Here is a 14470-nt window from a genome sequence, read left to right on the forward strand (position 1 = left end):
GGAAGGGAAGGGAGAATTATTCATTCCCTGTTCATAGCTGTGAAAGCAGTATGATTTGCTTCTCTTCTAATGTTTTTATGGTATGATCTTTAGTATTCATATCACATATTCATTTTGAATTTATTATAGAATACAATATAAATGTTATTATGAGTTCTATTCTTTCCAGGTATCTTTCTACTTTTCCTAGTAGTTCATATTAAATAAAAAGATCTTTTCTAGGTATTTTGTGATTCAAAGTATATCAAACACTGAGTTTTTGAGTTCTATTATTAGTGATTCTCTCTTGTCTGCTATGTTTCATTGGAATACTTTTCTATTTTAACAGAAAACAAGTGATTTTGGTCATTGTTGCTTTAAAAGATTGTTTGAGGCCTGAGTCATTCTTCCTTCATTATTATTTTTCCCCATTTTTCCTTTAAAATTATAAAACTTTTTTTCTTCCAAATGAATGTTACTATTACAAGTTTTGCAAAGGATACTGTCGATTATTGTAGAAAACAGTTCTAACCTAAATACAGGGATCTTTCTGCTTTCTACTTTTATTTTTCCATGTTATAAATTCAAATGTCCCTGTACAAAACTGATGCATGAGATTCAGGCTGTAAAATGTCCAGAGAAGTGTTACAGAGGCCATAGTCAGATTCCTTTTTTTAAAACCCTTGTCTTCATCTCAGACTCAGTACTAAGTTATTGGTTCTAAGGCAGAAGAGTAGTAAGAGCTGAGCTATGGGAATTAAGTGACTTGCCCAGGGTCACACAGCTAGGAAGTATCTGAAGCAACATTTGAACCTAGGATTTGCCATCTCTAAGTCTGGCTCTTAATGTACTGAGCCACCTACTAGCCCCTTATGGTCTGATTTCATAGAATATGGCACTTAGAAGGAAAACAGAGGCTGTTTGGTCTGATTTTCCTTCTTTCTGAGACCCAAAGAAATCAAAAGGCATACAGTTAGCTAATGATGAAATCAAGTCTTCTTGCTCTGCCATACTTCTTTTCACTCTCAAGTTTCACACCCTGGAATATGGGAAACAAATGGCAAAGAATATCATACCACTTTAATCAAATTCTTTCCAATTCTTTTAAACTTACCTGTTTTTACTAATCCCATATTTCCTCTAGTGAAAGGAAGTTTATTTAATGTAGGACTGGAAAGAGAGAAAGGTTGTTGTGATGGTCATAAAACTGAATTGGAGAGAAGTTGCCTAGTTCAGGGCTCTAAACACATTATGGTGTTGTTTCATTTGGGGATGTGCTAGGAATAGCCAGTAGAAGTCCTACATTCCCCACTACGCCCTGTTTCTTGCCAGGTAGAGATACTAAAAAGTTGTCTGAAGTCACAATATCAGTAGTTTTCTGATGTTTCCAGGCAGCAGAAGATTCCTTGCATCCAGAGGCAGCATTGAGTACAAAGACTAGACCATACCTAGATTGACATCTTTCCTCTGATGTTTACTACTTTTGTGACCTAGGACAAAAGGCACTTAATCTTCCTGGCTGTCAGTTTTCTCATTTGTATGTACAACCCCTTCTGAGCTACTACCTCAATTTAGGATTCACAACTTTGAAGACTGAGTCCCCAGAAAGGGTGACTACACTCCTAGACTTTAGGGTTTAGGTATCCATTCCTAACATTGTAGCTCACAAGCCCCTACTTGTTTGCTGCTCATTAATAGTCAGGCAGTAGACACAATAAGCTCAAAGTAAAGGCAGTTACTAAAATGGTAAAGTAAAATAGTGCCACAAAATACCCCCCACATGCCAATCTTCAATTTACTCTCCAACAAATACACATAGTCACCGTGGAAATAATGGGCACAAACTTAGAATATAATGTTGGTGAGGCATATATGCAGGCAGGGCAACTCAAATCTATTCATAGTACAATCATTTGATGTCTGGTCATAGAAAGCAAAGGGCAGGTAGCTTTCTATGACCGTAAGAGAAGGGTTGGGGGGGGAGGGGGGAAAGTGGAGTGGAGGGGAGGGGCCTCAGAAATCCATTGATCAAAAACCATCTACCCTCTTATGTGTAAAATGAAGAGAATAGAGTAGATGGCCCTTGAGATCCATTCCAATTCTAGCTCTCTGAAACCAGGTCTTCTGGTCAAGGTCTTCTTAGCTTAAATCAGTAGAAAAGAGGGGAAATTCCTGTACTATTGTCCTGCCACTGACAGGTCGAGCTGTCAATCAGCATTCGGTCAACTATATTATCATCCCATAAAATTGTTGCTTTATGGTCTGAGGCTAATTGACAATTCAGTTTGTTGATGCTGCAGTGGAGGAAGACAGAGAATGCTTGGTTTCCCTACCCTTCTTACTTTCTTTTCTTGTTGTTCAGTCCTAACGGATTCTTCCTGACCTTATTTGGGAGTTTCTAGGCAAAGATATTGAAGTGGTTTGCTATTTCTTTCTACAGCTCATTTTTTACAAATGAGGAAACTTGGGCAAATGGAGTTAAGTGACTTGCCTAGGGTCACACATCTATTAAGTATCTGAGGCCAGATTTGAATTTGGGAAGATGAGTCTTCCTGACTTCAGGTCTGGAAACTCTATCTACTGCTCTCTCTTTTTCCTTCTCTCTTTTTTCTCCCTTCTCTCTTTTTACTCCTTCTCTAGTAGCTATCCACTACATTCTTACACATAACACAATACTTTCTAGGATATCATTAGTACAAAATCCCTGCAATACTGCCCTGTCTGGCTATGTCTCTGCCCATCAAGCCTCTTTGCTCTTGGACCTTGTTCCATTGTCACCACTGCTATTCTTGCTGCCCTATCCAACTTGCAGGCTGAGCTACCCTTGGGAATGTATGCAATGGGGATGAGGGTAAAGGAAATACCTAGTCCAGTTCTGGCCCATAAGTATGACTCGTGTTTTGGGAAACTACTAGCAGCACCAAACTTCTTTAATAATTTTCACTGGGATTATTGGAGCATGTTAGTACCTGCTGCCACTAAAAATCAGTGACTTGTACAGAAGCTTCCTATGAAAGGCATAGCTTGGCCTCTCTGATTTATTTACTATTTTACACCTCTCAAGCCTTTTGTTAGACACCTTAATCCTCTTAAGCCCCAGTCAGGTGAATCTCTTATATTCACCTAGAATAGCTCAATATAGCAATCATCCTAGCATTTCATCCTGTGAAAGAGAACCAATTCAAAAATCTCAGACAGATTTTTTTTTGCTCTTTTTTAGGGGGAACAGTGGTTTTTTAAAAACTCTTACCTTCCATCCTAGAATCAATACTGTATATTGGTTCTAAGGCAGAAGAGTGGTAAGAGCTAGGCAATGGTTAAGTGACTTGCCTAGGGTCACACAGGTAGAAAATATCTGAGTCCAGATTTGAACCCAGGACCTCCTGTCTCTGGGCCTGGCTCTCAATCCACTGAGCCACCTAGCTGCCCCTCCCCCAAAGTCTTTTATTTAAATTTAAAAAAAAACTTTGCCCCTCAAGTTGCGAGTGTTCAATTATACTTCTGGGTATATTTTTTATGCAAGGTAGAATCACTTGGGAAAATTGCTCCTTTTGCTTTTAAGGTGTCCATAGAGATTTCCCTAAGGCTGGGAGAGGAGGGAGGGATTAAATGACTGAAATAAATTGTGGTAGATGGACACCCAGAAGTTAAGAACCATTATTAACCTATAGAAATTAGAACACAGGGCAGGAAGTGTTGTCTCTAGAATGGAACTCATCTGCTAATTAATCATTAGATTTTTGCTCTGGCCTGCTCTGTGTTTATGCCCTCCCTATTCTTGATTCCAAGGCTTTAGAAGCATAGTCTCGTTCAAGACACTTACAATCTAGGTAGAGGAAACAAAGTTAATACAAATGAAACCATTCTTTCCATCCTCATAGTCAATCTGCCAATGAGCACTTATTTAAGTGTTTCCTATGGGCCAAGCACTGGGCTAATTAGTGTGGATTATCCCTCCAGTGATGCTATTGCAACCCCTCCCTAATTTCATAAATGACTTTCAAAAGTTGCTCAAACCAAAAAAAAAGAAATCATCCCCTTCCTGTAGGAAATCTTGCAATAAGCCCCCTGAATTTAGCTAGGCTAGTCCTCAGACATCAGACACTATTTCTATCATAGGACTGTACTGAAAAGCCTTTGCATCTTGTAGAGCCTGTTTGAATAGCCTTCCAAAATCCATGGATACTTCTTCCCAGAGAAAGTGCTGAATGGGACTAAGGATCATAGATTTAGAAGAAAGATGTCTGGGAAGTCATCAAGTCCAGTTCCTCATTTTGTAGGCAAGGAAACTGAGACTCAGAGGGATCAAATAACCTGCTCAAGGTCTTTCAGTAAACAAACATTTATGAAGCACCTACTATGGGCCAGGCTGTTCCTAAAAAGAACCTGGTTTATATCTGAATCACAAGTTGAATCTCACTCATCTTTATCCAGGAGGAATTTTTGATCAGGCACAGTGGCTAGATTGCATGAATCACCAATATGGCTCTAGGTCTAAGATTCCCCTTAGATAAGACTTTTGGAACCAATGACATCTGACCAGAATGGTGGGCCTAAGGCTCACTCTCAGCATGATTATGAAGAAGCAAGAGAATCACAGGAGGAATCACAAGAAACCAGAGACTAAAAATGGAGAGGTGAGGAAAGAAACTGAGATAGCTGACTCTTGAGGGTGTTCTTGGAGCCTGCTGAGTGGAAGAGAGATATTTCTTTGATATTTGGTTAATAAAAAAGCTAGGTTGACTGAAAGAACTCTTTCAGCTATTATGCCAATTAAAACTGAATTTTGTCACTTTTTCAAAGGGGACTAATGACGTCACAAGCTAATGACATGACATGAATTGGATTTAAGCGAGGCAGAGTTGTACAAGGTCATCAGCCTCACTCTCTCTTTGAGAGTCATCCAAGTCCAATGGCAAAACTAAAGTCAAGATGACTGGCGATGGCCCAGGATGGATGACTTCAATATCTGACCAAGCTCTAAGTGCTCCACAGTATCTACTTTAGCCACCTTCATGGCCACTGGAACAAATTGCTCTTATCTGCCCATTCTTGGGGCTTGGCAGTGAGGGAAATCTTCATGCTCTTGGGGTAGATCTCCCCCTAACTCATAGAAGAGTTTAAGACCTGACAGTTACCTTCAGCCTGAATCTGGTTTAGACTGTCTGCCAAAAACTGTTTTACTGGGATATGATTACTGGCTTCTTGGAACTACAGATGAGAATTGGATGACAGGAGGACACCAAAGGTGAATGAGCGGGGCAGCTGGGTAGCTCAGTGGAGTGAGAGTCAGGCCTAGAGACAGGAGGTCCTAGGTTCAAACCCGGCCTCAGCCACTTCCCAGCTGTGTGACCCTGGGCAAGTCACTTGACCCCCATTGCCCACCCTTACCACTCTTCCACCTATGAGACAATACACCGAAGTACAAGGGTTTAAAAAAAAAAAAAGGTGAATGAGCAACCTTGAGAAGGGTTTAGCAAGCTCTTATATCAGAGATGCTAATCCTCCCAGAACACCCCATACACTACTGCTGCTATGGACAGAGCTGTCTAAGTATAAGGAGATCATGGGCAAAGTACCAAGAAGGTACACAAATATCCATGGATCACAAATTAGGTAAATATTCACAAATACCCACAAATATGCATGGGACCTTTATGGCTCCCTAAGTCCAGAGAAAGAGACAGAGAGACAGAGAGAAAGAGAGAAAGAGGCAGAGAGAGAGAGCGATGTGTCTTGATACAGAGTCTAGAGCTTTCTGTCCTTGTCCCTGTTTGTGATTGTTGTTGCTGGACAGATTCCCAGAGACCAAGGGAGAGGAGGACCTTGAGAGCAGCTGACCAGCAGGTAGCCAGACTTTAACCCCCTTTATCAATCACAAGGGCATCATGTCAGGAGAGTCTTGCATTCCTTGCATACTTGGCTAAGATGAAGTTTGCTAAACTAGTTATTCGGTACATAAGAACTCCCCTGTACATACACAGACCAATCAGTATTCAAATATGGAGTTGCTTCTGTCAACCAGGGCCTGGTAACAGGCCAGTCTCCAACCAAGCTCATTGTTCTCTATCACTACCAGAGAGAAGGCAAACTCTCAAGAATATCTGATTGTCCCTCTACTGTATCCTATGGTTTGAGATGGAAGAACAGGAGACAAGAGAGGCATTGCATTTGTTTTGCTGTAAGCTGTGAATATTAGAGAAAAAGTTTTGGGTTACTAGAAGCTGTTTGGAGAAAGCTGAATTCTCTTGAGAGAAGAATTGGCTGGGTTTTTTCTGCACAGCCCAGAGACCAACCTCAAAAGCATTGCTGTATTCTAGCTTACAAGAACTACTTGTCACTGCTCAAAAGAAATGTTGACTGTTTTTTTTACCTTTAAAAAAATTATAAGTGTCTGGGGGCAGATTTGAACTTGGGTCTTCCTGACTCTAGGCTCGATGCTATCTACCACACCATCTATCTGCCCATATTATTTCCTGCTATTGCCATTTTATACTGGCTACTTATAAACTTATTATACTGAGTAAAAGTAGGAGATGAAGGACTGGTCAGGGAGATCAAAACAGAATATAATTTCGGCACAAGTAGAAAAAAATCTCTCTCCATAGGATTTGGCTTCCCTTTTCTCCATTCTATTTCACACATTCATAGACAGAAAAACTTGTAGTATGTGGCTATCTAGTTGGGTTTTCTTTTTTAATAACAGCTTTCAAAAAGCATAGAAATAGAGGTAGACAGTTAAAGAATTAGAAGCTTCCAAGTGTTACCATTTTGGATGCAGTGAAGAAGGGCCAAAGAGATCTTTCTCCCCTCCACAAGCATCCTCCCACTGGGATAGAAGAGGGCAAAAGGGGAATAGTCAGATACTTGGCTTCCCAACCCGAAGGGGGAGGAGGAGAATTAAGAAACTGTGAATTGGGCTTGTGTATCTTGCTAACTCCTTGGTGTCCTAGTTCCTTCCAACATCCTCATACTCACATCTGGTTGCCACCTTACCCCATAGTTTTCTGTCCCTGTTGGTGATTGTTGTTTCTGAACAGATTTCCAGAGACCAAGTAAGAGGAAGACCTTACGAGTAGTTGACCAGCAGGTAGCCAGACTTTAATCCCCTTTATCAACCAAAAGGGCATCATGGTCAGAAGAGTCTTGCATTCCTTGCATACTTGGCACCCAGAAGGAGGTCTTAGCCAACAGGGATGAATCCATCTGAACTCTCAGAGCAAGTCCTTTTTCTCCATCCATTTGTAAGGACACTTCTCTACAGAAATACCTTCCAGGTCAAAAGCCATGAGACCTCAGAGAAATCTGGGTAATATTCCACACTGGTGGGGCAGAGATTTTCAGTAGTAACAACTCTAGGGCAGGGTCAATCTACACCAAAACATCAGCTAAGTGATGGAAACACAGGAAACAAGAAATTCTTATGGACTCCTTCCCACTCCAAGGAGGCATTTCCTGCACTAGACTGTGATGCAGACACAATATTGACTGAGAAATGTCTCTTTTCAGATCTTTCCTAGCACTTTCTGTTATATCAATTCAAAATTAATTATTCAAATACACTGAGAAAAAAATTAAAAGGATGAAATCACAAATTCCATCTTTTTAAAGTTTCTTTTTAAATATCCAAGATAAATGCATAGAACCAAGAGAAGAATATCATACACAGCTACAGACTTAATTCTTAAGGAATAAATTGTGAATGTTACCTCTAGAGAGTGACCTGAAAGGTAGAAATGTAAAAGATTTAATTTATGTGACCATGTCTGACTCCCAGATGATGCCTTCTGTGATTTGTGGGAGGGAGTGGAGGCCTGGGACTCTTGTAGATAAATTCTATTAATAATAATAAAAAAGAAAGAAAAAGAAAATAAAAAATTTAATGCAAAATATAGAATATATATACGTATATTGTCAAATGATACTTTATTGCAGTGAGGGGAGAGAGGGAGGGAGATAACTGAGAACTTTAATGTGACAAGCAAATAAATAAAAATTTTAAATATGTGCTCATAGATCTACAATCGACTTCAGAGGTCACCTCATTCAGGCATTTCATTTGACAGATGAAAATTCGGAGACCCAGGAATTTCAGTGATTTGCTTAATGTCAGATAACAATAAGTTAGCATTTGCAGAGAACTTTAAGGTTTGGGAAGTACTTTGCAAATGTTAACTCATTTTATCCTTATAACAACCCTGGGAGGTAGATGCTATTATTATTCCTATCCCTAGTTGAGGAAACTAAGGCAGCCAGGGGTTAAGTGACTTGCCCAAGTTCACACAGTTAATGTGTCTGAGGATGAATTTGAACTCAGCTCTTCCTAGCTCTAGGCCCAGTGCTCTATCTACTGTGCCAACTAGCACACATCTAGTTTCAGGATAATGAATGGACTTTACCCCAACTCCAGAATTCACAGCTACTCAACCTAACTTCTCTCACCTTCTCTCACCCTCTGCCCAATCAAAGGAAAGAAGGAAGCATATTTTATCAACTCTACTTCAGGGACAATCCTAGCCAGTATAATTACACAGCATTCAATTTGCTTGAATTTTCTTTGTTGTTTTTTCCATTTAGATCATTGTAATCTTTGCGTATATTGTTTTCCAGGTTCTACTTACTTCACTCTACTTTAGTTTACCAAAGTCTTCCTGTGCTGCTCTGTATTCATTTATCATGCTCACTCTTACCCCATAGTTATGTTCCATTACATTCATGTGTCACAATTGTTTGGCCATTCCCCAATGGATGAGCATCTACTTTGTTCCTAGTTCTTTACTATCACATAAGGTGCTGCTATGAATATTTTGGTGTAAAGTCTCCCTATGATCTCAGAACTTCTTTCCTCCTTTCTCTGTAGTTTGATGCTAAAGCGTCAACTTCTACATGTTCCTCTAATAACAAAAGAAAATGATTCTCTTTCCTGAAGATAAAAAACCGAAGCCCAAGGAAGCTATAATGGAAAGACCATCAGATTGTGAATCAAGTCCCTGCTCTGCAGTTAAGTAAGTTGTATGACCTTTGGCAAGTCATGAAAGATGTCTGGACCTCAGTCGCATTATCTACAAAACTTAAAGCTTTAGACCAGGGGTCAGCAACGTATGGCTCTTGAGCCATATCTGGCTCCACCTCCCAACCAGCCAGTCGGGTCAGAGCCCCAGGATGTGCCCCAGGGGGGCCTTCAGCCCCCGCCCCATATTCCAGCACCTTCTGCCTCCATCCTCCTCCTTCCACAGGCATTTATGGCTCTTGCGGCCAAAAAGGTTGCCGGCCGTTGCTTTAGAATATACAGTCACTAAGATCCTTTCTAGCTTTAAAATTCTATTATTTTATCACCTAATTTTTGCACCATCTTCTTTCCACAAAGTTCATGTCTGAGGACTCCTCCCTAATTCAAAGCTGACCTTTTCCTGTGTCAGATCCAGGACACCTGAAAGTAATTTCCTTTAAGATTAACCCCCCCCCCAGGATCCTGTTTTTTCTTTATGATCTTGCTTTTAAATAGAGCCTATCTCTGATGAAACACATGGCTACTAACAGGCTGACCATCTGTTAAAGAGATAAATGTACAAGTTAGTATTGGGAGGACCTGCCAATAATGATCACCAAAATACTTAGTAATCTTGTACATCTAGATGTCTGCCTTCATCTGGACCAAATCAGATTGCCTGAAATGAAGAGTTTATCATTAAGGGGATGGAAGATGGCACCCTAGTAGACCACAGAAGATTACAGGTAGCCTCTGAAAATATACTCAGGTTCAGCAGTCAAAGTAGAGGATAAAAACCAAAACAAACAGAAAAGTACTAAACAGAAACACCTAAACTAAACAGTCATCTATGAAATGGGAATTATTCATTAATAGCTCCAGTATCAATCTCACAGGGTTGTTGGGAAACTCAAATGACATCATGTAAGCTTGAATATATAAAAACTAGCAGTAGAGAGCAGACCTTTAAGTCAGAAAGACCTACCTCTGACCTACAGTGACTGTGTTAGCCTGGGTATGTTAATTGCCACATCTCTCAGAATAATAGGCAACTCTAGACTTTTTTAAGTTGCAGAACAGGTGCTGATATGTATTAGCTAGCCAAGGGAATTTGTTCATGTGGAGTTAAATAAACCAATGAAATCATAGGTCCAGTCTCCCTCATACAAGACAAAGAGAAAGAGACATGGATAGAGAGATAGGCAGATAGGTAGATGGACAGACCAAGAGGCATACAAACAGATAGTATATACATAGAGAGAGACAGATATGTGTATATATACATATACACATATATATTATATATTTATAGATAAAGAGATGAAGGGACAGATGGACACAGACTGATATTTATTTAGAGAGAAATATGGACAGACAGATATACAGCGATAGATAGATAGATAGATAGATAGATAGATAGATAGATAGATAGATGGATGGTTGGACAGATGGGCAGATAGATAGATTTCGATCAGTTATAATTCTCATGGATACCATCTGTTGATTTCTCCAGATAGACAATTTGCAGGAGTTCTTATGCTATTCAGATGGTGGTCAGGGATGACATGCTGCAGTAAATTAATGGAGAGAATGAATTAGGGAGTGGTAGTGACTGAAGCAGGGTCAGAAAATCAAAAATCAGCTGAAGCCACATTGTGTAAATCTATAGGAAGAAGCTCAGTAGTTCCAATGGTCAGATTTGGGCTGGCCTTAGACAAAACACTGAGGTAGCTCAGTCAGTGTATCAGGGATATGTCTTTTCTTCTGGGGAAGAGAGGAGGGAACTACCTCAATCAATAAAGCATTTATTAAGCTACTGTTTTGTGTGTCAGGTACTGAGCTAAGCATTAGGGATGCAAAGAAAAAATGAAACCATGCTTGCTCTCAAGGAACTTGCATTCTATATAAGGAAAATAACTTTTATTAGAGAAAATGACCTTTGAGTGTTGGTACTGTTGAAAAAAATCATCATCCTGAGGCCAATTAGGTAATGAACTTCTGGGGACAAAGATAAGCTGCTCCTCATACAACAGGCATAGAGCTGGTACAGTCTACAAGACCTCATGTTCCCTTACTAAGCTTTTGAGAAACCAAGGTCACCCTCAGACCACAATGAGGCATGAGAGAAGGACCCAGTTTAGGATGATGAACAGCAGAAGATTGTTTATGACAACTCCTCTCCCTTTCCGTTTGACAAGCTAGCAAGCTAATGCTAATAAAATACTAATGGACAAAAATGCCTTAATGAATGACCCTTCCTTCCAAGAAGCAGCTGGTGGTACAATGGAGAATGCTAGATCTGAAATAAGGAAGACTTCAAATCCAGCTTCAGATACTTCCTAGTTGTGTGGCCTCAGGCAAGACAATTAAACTTTGTTTGCCTCAGTTTCCTTTGTTAATTCTCCCAAAATATAATAATAGTACCTATTTTTCAGAATTATTGTGAGGATCAAATGAAATAATATTTGTAAAGTGCTTGGCACATAATAAACCCTATATAAATGTTTATTCCTTTCCAAGGTCAAATGTTTTCAGTAAGGGACAATAAAGTGTGGAAGAATCCCTGAACTTGGAACAGAATCAGAGACAAATGCAAAGACATACAGAGAGAAGAGGGAAAAGAAAAAGTTAAAGAAGAAGGAGAAGAAGGAGGAGGAGGAGGAGGAGGAGAAGGAGAAGGAAGAAGAAGAAGAAGAAGAAGAAGAAGAAGAAGAAGAAGAAGAAGAAGAAGAAGAAGAAGAAGAAGAAGAAGAAGAAGAAGAAGAAGAAAAGATTTGAATGAAGCCTCTCAAGGGGATGTTTACTCTTGGCTTAGATATAATTATAAGTAAGTCATCTTCCAGCTGTGTGTTCCAACACTGCTACTCTCTAGGTGATAAACAGAACCACCTAAGAGTACTAATTGGGAGGCATGACTAATTAATGTTTGAAGAGGGTACCATGTGCCAAATGATAGGGAGTGGTGAGAGAAGAATCAGTAATGGGGAGACAGCAGCAGGGAAGGGCCATCCCATGGCAAATGAGTACTGGACCCCACCTCTAAGATCATAATGACAATTTTGTGGCACAGTATACTGGACTAAATACCAGGACATCTGGATTCCAGCAGTAGCTTTTCCACTCAGTAGCAGTAGGATGGATCTTGGGCAAGTCAGTTAAAGCCAGAGGATTCAGTTTTCTCAGCTGAAAAATGAAAAAGTTAGCTGGGCCCCCATGTTCTCCTGGCATTCCAGGAATTTGTACTCGGCTCTATTCCATCCTTGGAAATGGTTTTTATAACAGAGTACATGGGGTATTCAAGGAGGACTAGCATCTCTGGTGTGAGGGTTTGCCAAGCCCTTTTCATGATGCTCGTCCTCCTTTGGTGTTGACCTCCACCCAGCTCTCACCTGTGGCTCCAAAAAGCTGCACACTCTGGAAGTCTCAGAAAAGGGGATAAACCAGGTTTGAGAAGTCTCAAAAACCTTAGGTAAGTTAAGGAGGTGTCTACTTCAGGCATGTGAGGATGTCCCTAAGCAGAAAGGGGGATGAGAACAATTTATTCTGACAACCATTAAGGCTGAAGCAGGTACTATGGAACACTTGGAGTTTGATGAGACACCAAAGAAGCCAAGGTCTTCCCCTGCATCCTGAGCCATCACTGGTCATCCTGACTTTTGTCTTGCCACTGGGTTTGGATGATTCTGAAACAGAGTGAGGCTGTTAAGTGTGCAACTCTGCTTCACTTAAATTCAATTTATGTATGAGTCAAGACATCATCAGTGATGTCATTTTGGTCCTCTTCAAGTATGAAGGACAATTTTTTATCTACTCTAAGATCACTCCAGTAAGAGGAAAGTGGAGAATGACTAGGAATTTGTGTTTTACAATTTATATCTCACCCAGAAAAGTTTAACTGTTTGGCTGTTATATCAAGTGGAGTGGGGAGTCAGCAATAAAATTTGGAATAGTATCCCAGTGTCCTGATCTAGAACTCTAACCAGAAAATTATTCTATCCTTCCAAACTAGCCTTGCAAAAGTTACAGCTTCAGGGCAGCTATGTGGCGCAGTGGATAGAGTGTCCAGCCTGGAGTTAGGAGGGTCTGGGTTCATATCTGGCCTCAGATTCTTCCTAGCTTTGTGACCTTGGATGAGTCACTTAACCCCACTTTCTACCCCTTGCCCTAATGTCTTAGAGTTGTTACTAAGAGAGAAAATAAAGGGGTTTTTTAAGTTTATAGATTTAAATAGAACATAAACAACCTAATGTGAATGTTTAAGTAGCAGTTTATATCACAAATCTTATTCTTTTAAGTCTCAATCATTTTCTGCCAAAGACCTCTATGGTTCTTGGGAGATTTCATGGGCTGCTTCTTCCCTTTCTATTTTCATTGGCGTCCCTTCCCCACGAGAAAGGGCTTCAAAGTTGACAAAAACCTTTACTTACCATCACTTACAATAGTTCTCTGAGGTAAGTACATTAATGTGCCACACTTATGAGTTCATGACTGTAGGGAATTCCCCAAGAGGAAACTCCCTCTTTAATGCAGCTCTGCACCTGCTCAGCAATTTATAATCCTAGAGGCAACCCTCTGGGGCACTGATGGTAATCATCTCACAGAAGGTCAGTCAGCCAGTAAGTGTCCAAAGTTGGAGTCAGATCTTCCTGATTCTGAGATCAATCCTCCTGCCACTAACCAAGGAAGAACAGACACTTCTTAAACCTATTTTAGAGTATTTGTTGTTATTGTGGTTCAGTCATTTTCAGTTAAGTCCAACTCTTGACCCCATTTGGGGTCCTCTTGGCAAACATGCTGGAGTAATTTGCCTTTTCCTTCTCCAATTCATTTTATGAAGAAACTGATGCAAGCAAGGTTAAATGATTTGCCCAGGGTCATACCACTTGCAGATGTCTAAGGCCAGATTTGTACTCAGATCTTCCTGACTCCAGGCCTAGTGCTCTATCTACTAGGTCAAGTAGCTGCCCTTCCATTTAGGATTTTCTTGATGAAGATGCTGGGAAGGTTTGCCATTTCCTTCTCTAGTTCATTTTACAAATGAGGAAATTGAGGTAAACATCATTAAATGATTTGCCCACAGTCACATAACTAGTAATTACCTGAGGCCAGATTTGAACTCAGGAAGAAGAGTCTTCCTAACCATAGGCCCAACACTCTTCCACTGTGCTACCTAGCTTTGTAGTATAAAATTCTTCATTTATAGAATACATAGAATTTATAGAATAAATAGAATATTTACAGAATTTATAGAATATTAATTATAATATAGAAATTATAAAATTATTGTATTAATTGTAAATCACAATACATAAAATATATCCCAAATATAATATAATAAATATAAGATACACTATGTTATAAAATAATATATTGATTAATATATAGAATATGAAATTATTATACTAATGGCATTATTCACCCATTCTACTGATGAGAAAGTTAAGCCCAGAAAGGTTGTGACTTGCCCAGGGCTTAAAATGTCAGAGGTGGGAATCAAACTCA

This window comes from Gracilinanus agilis, chromosome 2, assembly GCF_016433145.1.
Source record: "Gracilinanus agilis isolate LMUSP501 chromosome 2, AgileGrace, whole genome shotgun sequence".
Taxonomy (NCBI): domain Eukaryota; kingdom Metazoa; phylum Chordata; class Mammalia; order Didelphimorphia; family Didelphidae; genus Gracilinanus; species Gracilinanus agilis.